This window comes from Camelus bactrianus, chromosome 15 (genome assembly GCF_048773025.1).
Source record: "Camelus bactrianus isolate YW-2024 breed Bactrian camel chromosome 15, ASM4877302v1, whole genome shotgun sequence".
Taxonomy (NCBI): domain Eukaryota; kingdom Metazoa; phylum Chordata; class Mammalia; order Artiodactyla; family Camelidae; genus Camelus; species Camelus bactrianus.
Genome location: NC_133553.1, coordinates 24,882,961 through 24,897,296, shown reverse-complemented (window position 1 = coordinate 24,897,296; position 14,336 = coordinate 24,882,961). Strand labels below are relative to the sequence as shown.

At 43.0% G+C, this 14,336-nt stretch overlaps 1 protein-coding gene across 9 annotated transcripts in view; it reads right to left on the bottom strand.

The window, feature by feature from the left end:
- The window catches only part of KCNS3 (potassium voltage-gated channel modifier subfamily S member 3), a 33,968-nt gene that overhangs the window by 6,761 nt on the left and 12,871 nt on the right, over window positions 1–14,336 (bottom strand). For 3 of the 9 annotated variants that reach the window (XM_010947357.3, XM_074341699.1, XM_074341697.1), the window contains 3 exons: window positions 13,791–13,844; window positions 11,809–11,922; window positions 5,191–5,383 (listed from right to left, as the gene is read on the bottom strand). The gene's annotated coding sequence lies outside the window, so the exon portion shown is untranslated. Of the gene's footprint in view, window positions 1–5,190; window positions 5,384–6,428; window positions 6,916–11,808; window positions 11,923–13,790; window positions 13,845–14,336 lie in introns of those variants that run through there. The other 6 variants (XM_010947359.3, XM_074341700.1, XM_074341698.1 and 3 more) reach the window with 3 other exon arrangements.

Here is a 14,336-nt window from a genome sequence, read left to right as displayed (position 1 = left end):
AAGAGGGGAGAATGGGATATGACTGCTCATGGGAATGTGTTTCTTTGTGGGGGTGATAAAAATATTCTAAAATTACATGGCTTTACAACCTTACAAATATACTGAGGACCAGTGGGTTATATGTTTTAAAGGGTAAACTTTAAGTGAAGTATATCTCAATAAAACTGTTATTTTTAAAAGGATCCCAGCTAAGGAAGAAGGAATGATAGAACTAAAACCTTGCCATCTTGCAACGCATAATGGAGTCATGGATCTAGGCAATGATCAGACATGGCTGGGAAAACCCAGATAAAAAGCTGATGGGGAACTTCGTAACTGGTAGATCAGAGGAACAAGACCGGAACCCACTGATCAAGCCTGGTGTAACAAACAGAGATAAGACAGAATGTGCCTTCTGATGGAAACATACACACAAGTCTGAAGTATTCCGGCCAAAAAAAGAATCAGACCTGAACTTGATCTAGCCTCTAGATCTACAAGTTGAAATCAAATAAGGATTTCAGAGGAACATGTTCAAAGACGCTGTAGGGATGTAATCAGCAAAATCAAGACTGTCAGAAATTCTACAGGACAGACGACAGGGATCAAATAAATGACATATCACATAGATCCAGGGTGTGGCTTTGTATGGCTACCGAGTCTAGCTAGCCAAATGCTTTTAAAAATATATGTGAAAATCAGGGACACTTGAACACTAAAATAAATACTTGATAATATAAAATAATTACCAATTTTTCAGCGTGCTAATGGTATTGTAATTATGCTCTCAAAAAGAACCTTTCTCTTTTGGAAATCTATAGTAATATTTTATGGATAAAATTATACCACATTTAGGCTTCATTTCAAAATAATCTATTGGTAGGGAGTGGGGGGGGGACAAGAAGGAGTCATACAGATGGCTATGCATTGATAATTATGACAATCGTTGCAGCTGAGTGATGGTTACAGAGGAGTTTAAAGCACTATTCTCTCTATTATCGTAGATGTTAAAATTCTCCATCAAAAATGTTTTAAGAAGGCTTTACTAAGCACCTTTTTGGGCCTTGCACGGTGGTAAATGCTTCCATATACATTATTGAGCGTCCTTTAATTCCCAGCAGTTCATGCAGTACCTGGACACTAGTCAGTCATGAGTAAGGATCACTCAATGAACAAGTCATTTCACTCAATTCTCCAGCAATGTAAGTGGTAGATCTTACACCCCATGTTGCGAACCTGAGGCTCAGGGTTTGACCAACATCAGCCAGCTTTTTTTAGGGTGGACTCTTTCCACTATGCCTCATACATGAGTACTTAATTTATTTTTTTTAAGTGGGAGGAAGGAGAGACTTCGACTTTTAATTTTACATATTTTATCAGTCATCTTCATTAAAGAACGCTAATGCTTTGGTAGGAGATTCGGTACTAGCAGGCCGAGGACACACATGGTCTCAAATCAGGCACATAAGTGGATACAAAACACATCTGGCCACAAGGTAGAAAAATCAACTGCTACATTCATTCTCTTCCTCAAGAAGAGCTTAGGTTTATCCTACCAATCCTCCTACCTTCTATCAACCAAATCACCCATGGTCAGAACACCATATACTGTATTTGGCCACCTTGTACCTCTTGGTGTTTGTAAGATTGAAAAGAAAGAAAAAGGTGTCAAAAATCCAAGCTATTCTCTGGGAGCTTAAATGAAAAACCACATTGATCCACTTATATCCAAGTGGCACCCATAAAGCCTCTTCAAAGCGATTAACCTCTTACCTCTCTCTGCTTCCTGCTCTCAAACTCACTTTAAAAATGCTCTCAAAACTGTGTGTTTTCAATGAGAACCTACTGTATAGTCCAAGGAACTATATTAAATTTCTTGTAATAAGCTATAAGGGAACGAATATGAAAATATATGAATACATATCTATGTATATGTATAGTTGAATCACTTTGCTATGGACCTGAAATTAACATTGTTAATCAAATACACTTCAAAAAAAAATAAATAAATAAAAAACAATTTAAAAAATTTTTGAAGGATTAAATGGGTTAAGATGTGAAAAGCATTTTGTATAGGGTCTAGTAAGCCTCGATAAAATCTGAAATTAATTTAAAAATAAGTTTTCCTCAACTTGAAATGGGATTACTGTATTATATTTGCAACAGTACATAAACTAGATACAAAATATTTTACAGTTTATGGTTCTACCAGGTTTCCAACTTATAAAATACAGCAGTGGCTCCACTAGTAATTGGAAAATAAATTTCCAGTACCTTAGAAAAAGAGAAAATAAATTTCCTTCTAACCTTTTTTCTGTATTTCTCCAAAATTGTCCATAAATGCAAAGTTGAAATATAAGTAACCGTTTCAAAAAAAAAAAAACCTGTGTTTTCAAGGCTGAATATATACAACCACATACATGCATGAGTGGTTTTAATAATGCATTTAGTTGCTCAGAAAAGTAACAAAAGTGTAACAAATACAAGCCACTTGTACTTGCTTTTTGGGGGCAGAATGACTTTAAAATCAATTCCATAAAAGTGAACAAAAACCTAGATTCCCTTTTCCTTCCCATTTGTCCAAAATCTACATTAGCTCAATCATCGAAGAAAACAAAGTGCATTCTTCTGCATTAATATTCCTATCTTTTTGGAACTTTCTTCTTAAAAAGATGCATTTCATTCTATTAAGTTTAAAAGAAAAATCACGTATGCTTTTAAAAAGGGTGGGAGGGTGTAGGTCATGCTAAATTCTATTTCTGGCCATGCCATGTGAGAATACTCCAAATGAAACTAAACAAGTGTAAACAGAATTGAAAATTTAAATTCAGTCCACACCCAGTATCAAGCATCCTCTCATCAGGCACCTCCCCTGGTGATGATCTTCTGTTACATAAGGCAGGCTCCCCGTGCACTGGTGTGGGTAACAGGTAAGGGAAAGAACATCAGAAGTCACTGACGGGCCACTGAGGAGCAGAGAGTACAATGAAATGTCAGTATCATTGCACAGTCCATTGTGACTGTGGATTTAGAATGGAGAAGCTGATGGTCCTTGATTCAGGCCTCCGTAAGTCAGAGTGTTTTTACCGCAGCTAAAATAGTGCGATCCTGAGAAATAGCTGTTTCTGAGACAACTAGGAGGACATGCCCAGTGCAGAACACATGAGACTTCACAGAGTCTTCTGGAAGCAAGTCTTGGTTTCCTGGGCTCAGCATTTCCTGAGCATCCGGAGGCTACTGCATGGAGCCATTTCCGGCAGAAGCCTTCTAAATGGTCCAGCCCAGCCCAGTGAGGAAGCCTGGATATAATGTGTGAGTCCCACTGGCCAAGCAGACAGCAAGAAAACTCCCTCCTGGTCTGTTTCATGGCTGAGGTGTCCCAACAGCATTAAGCACAGCTGACACGGCACGGGGCCAATTACCAGGGTCTCAGGTCGCCCCATTTCAGAGCATTCCTAACCTAAACCCAACTTTTAAAGGTTGAACTAAAAGAAACGAACTCACCAGGTCCCTAGCTATACTGAACTATCAGAAGCAACTAAAGAAAAGAGGGGAAAGTTAGGACTCTGAAAACTCGTGTTTGAGCTGCCACTTCCCAGCTATGAGACCTTGGGTGGGCAGAGTCTTGATCTATAACAGATGATACACACACCTTGATGACACGATAGCAAATGCAAAAGTCTTTTAAAAACACAAAGTGTAAAACCTTGTTCGCCAAATAAGAGATTATGATAACAGTACCTCTACCCTCTCCTTCCTACCCCTACTTTCTCCCTTCCCTCTCTTGCCCACTCCACTTAGGACAGTCATATCAGAGTTGTGTTCATCCCCTCTGCATCTCTACTTAGTGTGGCCACCCCCACCTCTGGAAACTCCAGGGATCCCTGTAATTCATGCAGCTCCTCTCCAAGCATCTCCTGAGAGATGCTCAGGCAGCTGAGTGACTTCATGAGCCAAATAGCCAGGAATCTGTCCTATTTGTTTAAAAAAAAAAAAAAAGCAAAGAACCACATATGAAAGATTTTCAATCAGAAACAGGAAGAAAATGTGGGCTTTGCCACAAGAGGGGAGCCTTAACTCCTCACGTCTCTGACTGAGTCATGTGACATGGAGGAACCCACATACAAACAGCTGTCACAAGGATGCTCTTGTGTTCAGAAGAGGGAGTTTTGGAGAATCTGAATCCACCTATGACAAATAGTTCACCCCCACCCCCACCCCCACTTCCCAGCCCTGCTCACCTTCTCCCACAGCCCTTCAGTTATTTGAGTCCCCCCCAATATGAGATTATAGCATTTTCACAGTTCTCTTTACTCCCTACAAATCCAACCATTGCCATCGCTAGACTCTAAGCTCTCCCATGGAGGGGACCATGTCCTGTCATCGCCACAGCCCCCACCCCTTATGCTAATTGCTACCCACAGTCCAGTGAAATATACTCACTTTTATCTGGAAAAATTAATGAAAACTATCATTGATTTTGTCAAAGAGCTAGCAGAAGGATCTAGCTCAGACATGGTGAAATAAAATGCCTTCCATGGCCAAACACATTAAGTTACACAAATTAAGTGGGCTGGCTGGGGACTATGGTGAACTATCCCCGCTTGTCTCAGAGGCAGAGGCTTCTCAGAACCAGAGTCCTTTGTGGGAACAGAGGGCCAGTATAGGTGTACCTTACCATGTTCCAGGAAAACTCATAAATCATTGCTTTTATGTGGGATATCTCAACTTTAATTAGAACTGACCCAAAAGTTTTCAACGCTATGTGAAAAATGTGTCTCTGGGCCAGTTAGTTCCAGTAAGTCCTCAATTAGTCACCCAAGTGAGATTCTTACCAGCCCCAGCTCCACAGCACCCATGTTAAGCCAGACTTACTCAGACGGGCGCAAATGACATCTTGTCGCAGTAACAGGAGTGTCCCTTCCTCAAGACTGAACTACAAACAACAAAAGGGGAGCTGGGCAACATGGACCCACAGGATCTCCCAAAGTTGACCTGCCATGTCCCCCAGTATGACTCCAACCTAACCCTTTCAGGCTGGCTCTCTCCCCTTCTCCCTAAATCATCTGGCTCAACTGTCCAGTGGCTTTGACAATCAGAAGGTCCTCCCGAAGTCTGGGCTTTATTTCTGTCACTGCACTGCAAGGTTCATTCTCCCCTTCCTTCGGTAAGTAATGGTGTCAGAGAAAACATCAGGGAGGCAATGCTTACCCTTGTGGTGTCGACGTCACACTCTCTGCCCTCATCCTGCCCAGCGGACTGTCCATCGTCATCCTAGAAGCTCCGCCCTTCTTCCCTCGCTGCAGAGTGTGGTGCAGAGAGGCATCTAGTGGTCCAAAAAGAAGAGAAGACTCCTATTCTCTGGTTGTACCGGCCGAAGCAATCACTGGGAAATCACTCTCGCCTGCAAAAGGAGTCATCAGACAAGTTGTAAGTCCAAGCAGAAAACATGTCTATGAAGTTTAGTCTGAGACACAATGCTGGGCATGTTACTGGTTAGACACATATCTCAGAGCATCACCTAACTCTCAGGGAATGGGTGGTCCCTCCCGCCATGGAACCATCACTCCCACTGGACACAGTGGGTAGGGAGACATCACCAAGCCCCAGGACTTGATTCACAACCACTCTCAGATCTGGACCACAGTGGACTCTTGGGGCATCTGCCCTGACCCCAAGGCCAACAAAACATCCGAAGACAAAAGGAGGCACTAGAACTAGCATTCATCTCCCACACAGTTACTTCTAGGAGCATTATTTCCTTAGCTAATTCATCAAGGATACACTTATAAACCTATAATGAATCCCTTTAATCCATATTAGAGACCAAGTTCTGAGTGTGACTGCCCTAATGGAATTAGTACTGCTGCTCTAATTGGAGATCAATAGGTTTCAAAGGCTGGCCAAATTCAATTTTATTTCATTTGTCCATTGTCATGTTTCACAGATGAGAAATGACTACACGTGCTAGATCAGAGTCCTCTCTCTAGTTTATGTGGGTGCATGAGTGTATGGTGTTTGGGTAGGGGGAGGAGGCACTTAAGTTTGTCCCAAAATGAATAAAAAGACAAGTTTCAATTTTTTCTCTCTGAACAAATTAAAGAAAGCAAAAGAAACTTCACTTCCCAATGAGGTAAGCCTTGCCCCATGTCGGTGCATTCCCATAGATTTATACTAACATCTAAGCAACCATCCATTGATTGTCATGTTTTCTAATCAATGCTAGGCCCAAAAGAGGGGAAGATGAAAAAGAAAAGATTGATTCCGAGCTTCAGAAAGAAGTGCCTCCAGCTACGTCAGTCATTCAGCAAGCTTTCATTATAGCAGAGGCTCTGCCCGGCATTACCCGAGGCACAGGGATTACAAACAAGATGCAGTGTCTGCCCTCTCCCCAGCCCCGGGAGCTCACAGCCCCCAAACCAAGTAACAAACAGCTCAAAGTGTCCTACCAACATCAGGGGGGCAATGGAGAGGGAGCCAAGCAGGAACAGTCTCCGAGCTGGTCCCAGCAATGTCCATAGCAATCCTTCAGTGAATTTCCACCTCTAATAGAGATGATGATGAAGAAGGATCCAGAAGAAATGCAGCTCTACCCAAAGTGAACTTCTGAGGTGGGACTCTTGGTAGAAGAGGTAGAGAAATCTCAACAGGGATAAATAAAATCAATTCAGGAGCTAATATCTTCCTCCTACAGCTCCTCCTTCCTTCTCCCCCTCCTCCTCCTCCATGGCCACCCAGCAGCACCTCACTGGGTCAGCCTCTGACATCTGTGTTCCACTTGAAATGCAGAAACTTTGTTGTGTCTTTTTGAAAGGATCTAGCACACATATATAAGCTTCCATTCCCCACCAGACGCCTTTCCAAATGTAGCACATTTTAAAGAAGGTAAGATTAATCTGGCTTGGAGATAATCAATTAACTGCAAACAGCTTTGATATGACTATATTAACCACTGAAGAAAAAATTAACAAAGTTCTTGGGTTACTCAGCACTTCTAAGAAACCCCAGGCACTGCTGGGCACTGGTACATCACCCAGAAGGACAGGGCTGGCCCAGGGACAGACTGTGAGGTTAGCCAAGCAGATCTTCTTCTATAGAAACCAGTGCCCAGTGGGCATCAATGCCTGATGAATAAATTACATCCCAGGTTGTCCCTTTCAGAAAGAGATTTCCCCAAAACTCAGAACTCTTGTGCCTTGACTCACTTTCCATCACCATGATTTCTGTCCAAAAAAACTGGATTTCTGGAAAACAGGTAAAGCCAGTCCATACCTCTCTATGTGAATTTATATCAATTCACACCCTCTGCTTAGGGCATTCAAACTCGAAGTGTGACCTCTCCATGTAAAATGATAACTAGCATCTTCTGAGTCCCTGCAACATGCCTGGAACCTTCCCGAGTGTTTCACGCACATCACCTCTCTCCTCAACCACCATAGGGTAAGTGCTGAAGTCCCCATTGTACAGACGGGACACTGAGGCTCAGAGAAACTGTTCACCCAAAGTTCCACGCCTAACGAGTCCCAGAGACAGGATTCACACTCAGGTAGGTCTGCCTGATTTCAATTAGTGTAAAAAATCAAGATCCACTTTTCATTGTTGGGGAAAGTTAAGGAAGGGTGGGGAGAGGTGGCAGGACGTGGCCCAAAGCAGCAGGTTTGGGGGGAAGAAAACTGTGTACACCCAACACAGTCTCCCCTTCCTGCTGAACAACCCCACCAAATGGTCCTCCTGTTTCTCTGTCTTCCTATCAATGTGCAACTGTTCAAAAAAAAAAAAAAAAGACAGGATCATTTGTGATTTAGCACTTCAGCAGGTTTCTGACTTTGCTGAGTGATTCAGCAGGATCCTGGCAAAACACATCAAGCTCACTCAAGCACTGCCGGCCTCTGCAGGATTCCTCTCTTCACAGTACAGAGGGAGACCCTCTGCGGCATCATCCTCCGATGCCCCTCCAGCCTGGCTGAATTTCCCGGCGGGCTGACTACAGCATTCAGAAATGTACATGATGACTGTCTCCAACACTGAGAGGGGAAAGGCGAGGATTAAGTGGCAAATTGGACTCTTTTCATCATCCAGAGACCTGACATCCAATCTTGGAACAAAACGAGGAAACTCAAATGGGCAAGCAGACAGTACACAGGAGTGAAGTCGGCCCACGTCCTTCTCCCAGGACTCAGAATCACAGGAATAAGGTTTGCTCTCCCAAAAGTCAAACTGTAAAATCAGTGCCTGAGCTCAAAGCAGACGTGGCAAGTGAGCAGACTCCAAGTGACACGGCAGCCTAGCTCTGTGTCCTCTGTACTTGCAGGGAACGCTGAGAGGACCTGTCACCGCCCTGCTCACATTCTTCTGAAATGTTGTCACCTCAGTGCCACCCACCAGACCGAGAAGCCTCCAGTTAGGGAGAGTGTCATAATATCAATCTTCAAATTAATTATCCCTGCTACACAATGATGCTCAACATGTTTTTATTGAACCAATTCCTCTTCCTCAAGCCAATAGGACTAAAGAGTAAATTAATTAAAAGAATCATTACGGGTCAGGAAAGGCAGTGGGTCAGCAATGGAAGCAGAGGAGGAACGTGTAAAAGGCCAAAGTTGGTTGCCAAGACCCATCCCAGCACTTTCTAAAGGAGAAGGCGCAGCATCTCAACACTGATAAGATACATCTTGAGTGGAGTTCTAGGTGTCCAGACCTCAGAGTTTCAGGTATCATCATTTACCCAGAAATCTCCCCTGGTTCTGAGGCCAGGCTCCTGGAGGCATCTGCTGGTGATTCCTGTTCCCAGGCTCCTGACCAGCAGGGGAGCATACAAGCTACGTGGCTGACACAAGCATCCACTCTGTCCAGTTCTACTTACTCATGGAAATTAATAAGACAAAGGCAGTTTATTTACTCATCATCCTCTGAGTTTCTCTTTCAGTCAGCCTCCCAGAGTTTGATCAGCTCTGGGACCCCGGGAAGTGAGTTTCTGAAGTGGCAAGGCTGACCCTGACCTGTGACAAGGTCATCCTGGAGCACCCTCTTGGCAGCAGGCCAGCTTCCCTGGAGACATCCTGACCACGCACGCTTCTACAGCAGGGATTCTCAGCCTCAGCACTATTGACATTTTGAGGCCAGATAATTCCTTTTTGTGGGGGCTGCCTTATGCTCTGTAGGATGCCTAGCTGCACCCCGCCGCCCGCCTCTACTCACTGGATGTCAGCAGTGCACCTCCTCCAGGCCCCCAATGGTGTGACAACCAAAATGTCTCCAGAGAGTGCCAAACGTCCCCTCGAGAGCAAAGATCATCCCCAGTTGTGAACCACCGCTCAACAAGTAGACTAGAAAAACCTCAGACACCTGCTGGGGAGCCGGAAGTTCAGGAAGCTCAGATCTAATACTGACACTTCCTCTGCTGACAGAGGCTGGGGAGAGTCCCCCAGAGCTCTCGTTCTTTCTGAATTCACTCTTGGCACTTCCGGTGTCAGACAAGCAAACCTTGGCAAGTGAGGAAAGATAAAAGCAAGGCTAACCTTTTGCTGAAACTCAAAGTGTGCTTCACACAACTTGAGTCTGGAGTAAAAGTCAGTGATTTTTCTCTGAGAGTCTGTCTTCTAGTTGCTACCATTTTCAGTGCCAGAATAACACACAGGGTCTGGGCACTAATACAGTTTCAAAGATGTGGCCTACTTTCCAGGATGGGGTTGGGGAGGCGGTGCTCCTGCTGGCCACACCCACTCCAGACCAAACTGCCCCATCTTATGGAAACTAATTGATGTCCCAGGAAAAATGCAAATAGACAGATAGATGGATAGATAGATAGATAGACAGATAGATAGATAGATATGATAGAGATATACATATATCAGTTTTGTAGTCTTGCCGCAATCATCATCCACAGATCAATTTTCCATAAAATCTAAGAGTAATGAAATAATAGGAATAATAACCAAAGGTGAAATTGGACGCTATCTCTACCTTGCTTAAGTAACGAGAATTGTGGTCTAGAGTTTTGCTTAAATAAAATTAAAATACCACAATCAGGCCACCATAATTGAATTTAGCATGCTGGGGAAATTGTAATTGTATTTAAATCCTGTAATCCAAAGCAGTCACAGTAATCCAACACTGTCTAGTTGACTCAGAAAGTAGATTACAAAGAGTATCTCCAAACAACTTCGTTTTTTTCCAAATTATCAAATTTCAAGAAGTACCTTAATATGAAAAAAATTCTTGAATTAACACTGATTCTTTTTTCTTTATTTTGCTGTGTCCCAAGAAGAAAATGAAAACTTCCCAGGGTCTAACATATTCAGGAATTAAAAATAAATTGATAGAGGTTCTGGTCTTCGGAGAGAAAACCAGTAAGTGCTTTCTAAAGCAAGGCCCCTAAATGATATTTGAAAGGTTAATATAAATTCTGTTTCTCTTAGCCACCCAGAATGCGTGAATGCAATACCATCCCCAGAAGTCCCAAGGGCTGGAAGCACTGGTAACCAAACACCACTCTCCTATCCCCGGGTTCTGTGTTCCTAGACAACCTCCCCTGGGGAACAGTGGGAGGCAGCAGGCTGCTGCTGAGTCACCTCCAAAGACAATCCGCAGAAAGGAAGGCAAGGAAAAGCCCAGTGGAAGGGTGTGCATCTCATAAGAAGCAAAGCCGCACAGCCACTGACCACTAGCATAGTCCTCCCCACAGGTAGACAGGGCTCTGGGACTGCCACCATTCCACTGGTTCCAGGAAGGAATTCCCTGGCTCCCTCCACCCTGCAGGAGCCTCCCAGCTTCGTGGCTGACCAAAAGCAGAGCTCAGGCTGCAGCCAGGAAACAGGCAAATCAGCCCACCTGGGTGATTTAGACCCTGGGCTTGGTCTCTCTCCATGTTTTCAACAGCTGATGCATCAAACATCTACACTAACACAGCGATAAAACGAGCAACTGCAAGCAAGCAGTTCTGCGGGTGCAGAGGGAAAAACCTAATCTGCAATGGTAGCAGTGGTGTCAGTAGGTTAAAAGAAACCTTCTGGAGGACTCCGGCAATGTGTGTCACAAAATCCCACAATTTCGCATTTTGGAATGTATCCTGAGTAAATAAATCAGACACGTGTCCTAGGATGAAGATACAGGGATGTTCACTGCATCATTAATAATTCATAAGAGTAAAAAGTCGAAAGCAACCTAGAGGTCCATCAATAGGAGAATGGTTAAACAGATTAGGATTAGCCATGCAATAATACTCTGTAGCCATTAAAAACTCTGAAATCATAGCTCTGCAGACTGAGGCCCCGCTCTAAGTGTTTGCACTCCCGAACCTGTTTAATCCTCACAACACTCCTACAAATAGTATTTTTACTGGATTCATTTTACAGATGGAGAAACTGGCAAATAGAGAAGTTAACTAACTCCCCAGGGTCAACAGCTATTAAGTGAGTTTCATGGTATGAATTCAAACAATAACGCTCTAAAGCCATTATCTGATCCACTGCCTGTAGGTTCATGAAAAGAAAGTCACAATATGTTCAGTTTTTTTAAAAAAAGAAAATAATTATAATACAATAATGTCATGATCTGATCTTGATGAAATATATCTGAGTTTATAAAGTGAAAAAATTCTATAAGAATGCGCACCAACACGTTAAAAGCATTCTCTCTGGATGATGGAATTTGGAATGATTTTTGCCTTCTGCTCGGTAGCTCTCAACATTGTGTGAGTTTCTTTACAAGTATTATGAAACACTTATGAAAATAGTTATTCCTACTTGAGAAAATAAAAGGTCATAAGCAGCCTTGGTCAGTGTTTGGGGAGGGAGGAGGGGGCGTGGGGTAGACACGAAGTGAACTTACAGATCTGGGAGAGAGAGAAACCTCCGCCGACGTGCTCTGGTGTCATTTGCAGGAATCATAAGCTGCTTCTGCTGTTCATTCACATCTGCTTAGGGGCAGGCACCATCCTGGAAACTACAGAGGACAAAACACAAGATGGCTCTTGCCCTCAGAGCTTACAGAAGCTTAGAAGAGCTTGGAGGAGGGTAAACAAGTATGTAAATGACTGCAACCCAAGGCAGAAGGTGCCGGGGACCAGAAGGAGAGGTGTCAAGAAGGTGGCACAGTTCAGAGGAGGTAAAGGGTCCCCCCAGGATAGGGAAGTAGGGACAACTACATGAACTGGGCTAACAGAGCTGAGCCATGAGGGTCAGGTCAGATACGAACAAGTAAAGGAAGCAGGTAAGATAAGAAGGCTGGTCTCCAAGGAGAGGAAAGAACACGTGTAAAGACGTGGAGGCAAAAAAGGCTTGTGGTAGGTACAGAGAGCAGAAAATATGAGTTTGGCCAGGAGACAGCCCTACGACCTGGGCATATTTAAATAGATTCTTTCTTCTTTGTATATAAAGAACTCTGCCTGTACCATCCACACCTTTGTGAGCAAGAATGACCCAGGTGAGAGATGTCTGTGCAGACGGAAAATGAAGTGCAGGTGGCCATACAGAGAATCTGCTGAAACAGAGCGACCCTACCCTACATCTCCTGAACTATTTAGCCGCAAGGAGCCAGTCCAAGAAATGAAAAAATCAAAAACAAACAAACAAACTCTTGGGAGTTATCACTGTTCCTAGAACGTGTGGAAAACTAGAGGCTGCCCCTGGGTAGGGCATGGCACCAGGAACTGCAGTCGTCTGAAATGGCTAGATCATCTCTAAAGAGCTAATAAAGAAGAACATATATTGCTAGATCATAAACTGGTTTGACTACGTGGATAACTGTATTTCTGTACAATTGGATTCTTTTATATCCTGTGGCTTTTTTTTTAACATTGAAAAACTCTCTTCTGAAAAGTGGTCCATAGGCTTCCTCAGACTGCCAAAGGGGCCTGAGGCACAAAAAAAGTTAAGAATGCCTTATCTGGAGATCCTGTTAAACGGCAAGTCATTTCCTGTGACTCCTGTGCGCAACCCTGCAGTGGCTTCCGTCTCAGAATAAATTCTTCCCTCCTCTTGGACTTACCTGATTTCATCTCCCACTTCTCTCATTTTCTTTCATTCTCATCTGGCATATTGGTCTCTGTAACAGTCCTTAATCATGTTAAGTAAGGCAATTCGTGCCTCAGGGCCTTTGCACTGGCTGATCTGTATGCCTAGAACCCTGTATCCCCAGGTGACTGCATGAATTCTTCCTCACTTCCTTCATGATAAGCTTCTCAATGATGCCTTCCTGGGTTACCCTAACAAAGTCATCCCCCGATTAAACTCCTATCCACCTTCGTTACTTTATTTTTTTCTCTTTAGTATTTTTTAATCCCTAAATTACACTTAGAGACATAGAATTTATTTTTTATCTTATTTATAGTTTATTTCCCCACTTGGACATGAGCTCCACGAAGGCAGGCATTTTTGTCTTACACATCACTGTATCCCCAGTGCCTTGAACCTTATGTGACACACATGAGATTCTTAAAACTGTCTGTTGAATTGATTGGTGAATCAGTTCATTGGTTGACATTTATCACATAGCTTGGCTACTGACTGCTTCCATTCCATGCTGAATTTTAAAGTCTGTCTTGCCCACTGAATTACTGGGAGAAAAGAAAATTCACAGCAAAGATGCTTTTGAAATTGTGATCACCACAGAAGAATAGCAGCTTATTTATCAGCCACCGCAGAAAGGAGATACATTTTTTCCTTAATGAAAAGAGTTTTACATGAAAGATAAGGTAAGTAAGTTCTAACACACATACAATAAGTTCCTGGATCAAGCTATATCATAACAAATACAAAAAAGGTAAATGGAAAAATTGTCATATGGCATAAAACCAACAAAATCACACTAACCCAGAATGCACTAGAAGCAATGCTGGTTGATAAGATCATCACAACAGATTCCACCTGGAAAATGATAAAAAAAAAAAATGGACAGGTTACAAACACAGGAGCAAATACAAGAAATAAATCACCACGTGGGCACTGCTGGACATAACCTGTCACTGTTAAAAATACAGAATTACCCATTTGCAAGCACTGCTGCTTACGGATTAAAATAGCAAAAATGCATTTAACGCTGGTAAAATCTGAAGTTCACTGTCTTCACGGACATATAAAGCCTGGGAGCATGTTGTTTTAATAAGAACGATCTTTTTCTTGTAGGATAATCTGCCAAACAACCAAAGCTGAGACTGGACTCCTTGTAGTTATAAAAAAATCAAGGACAAATAAAGAAAGCGCTATGTGATACCACATTCGTCCTTATATAGATATGCTCCAGCCACTCACATATTAACAAACAACACACAATAAAATCTCCCAAGCCCAAATTCCTCTTTGCAGCAGCTTCTTGAAAGCACTTTTTACACTTCTTTGTTCTCCGACAATACTTGCCCT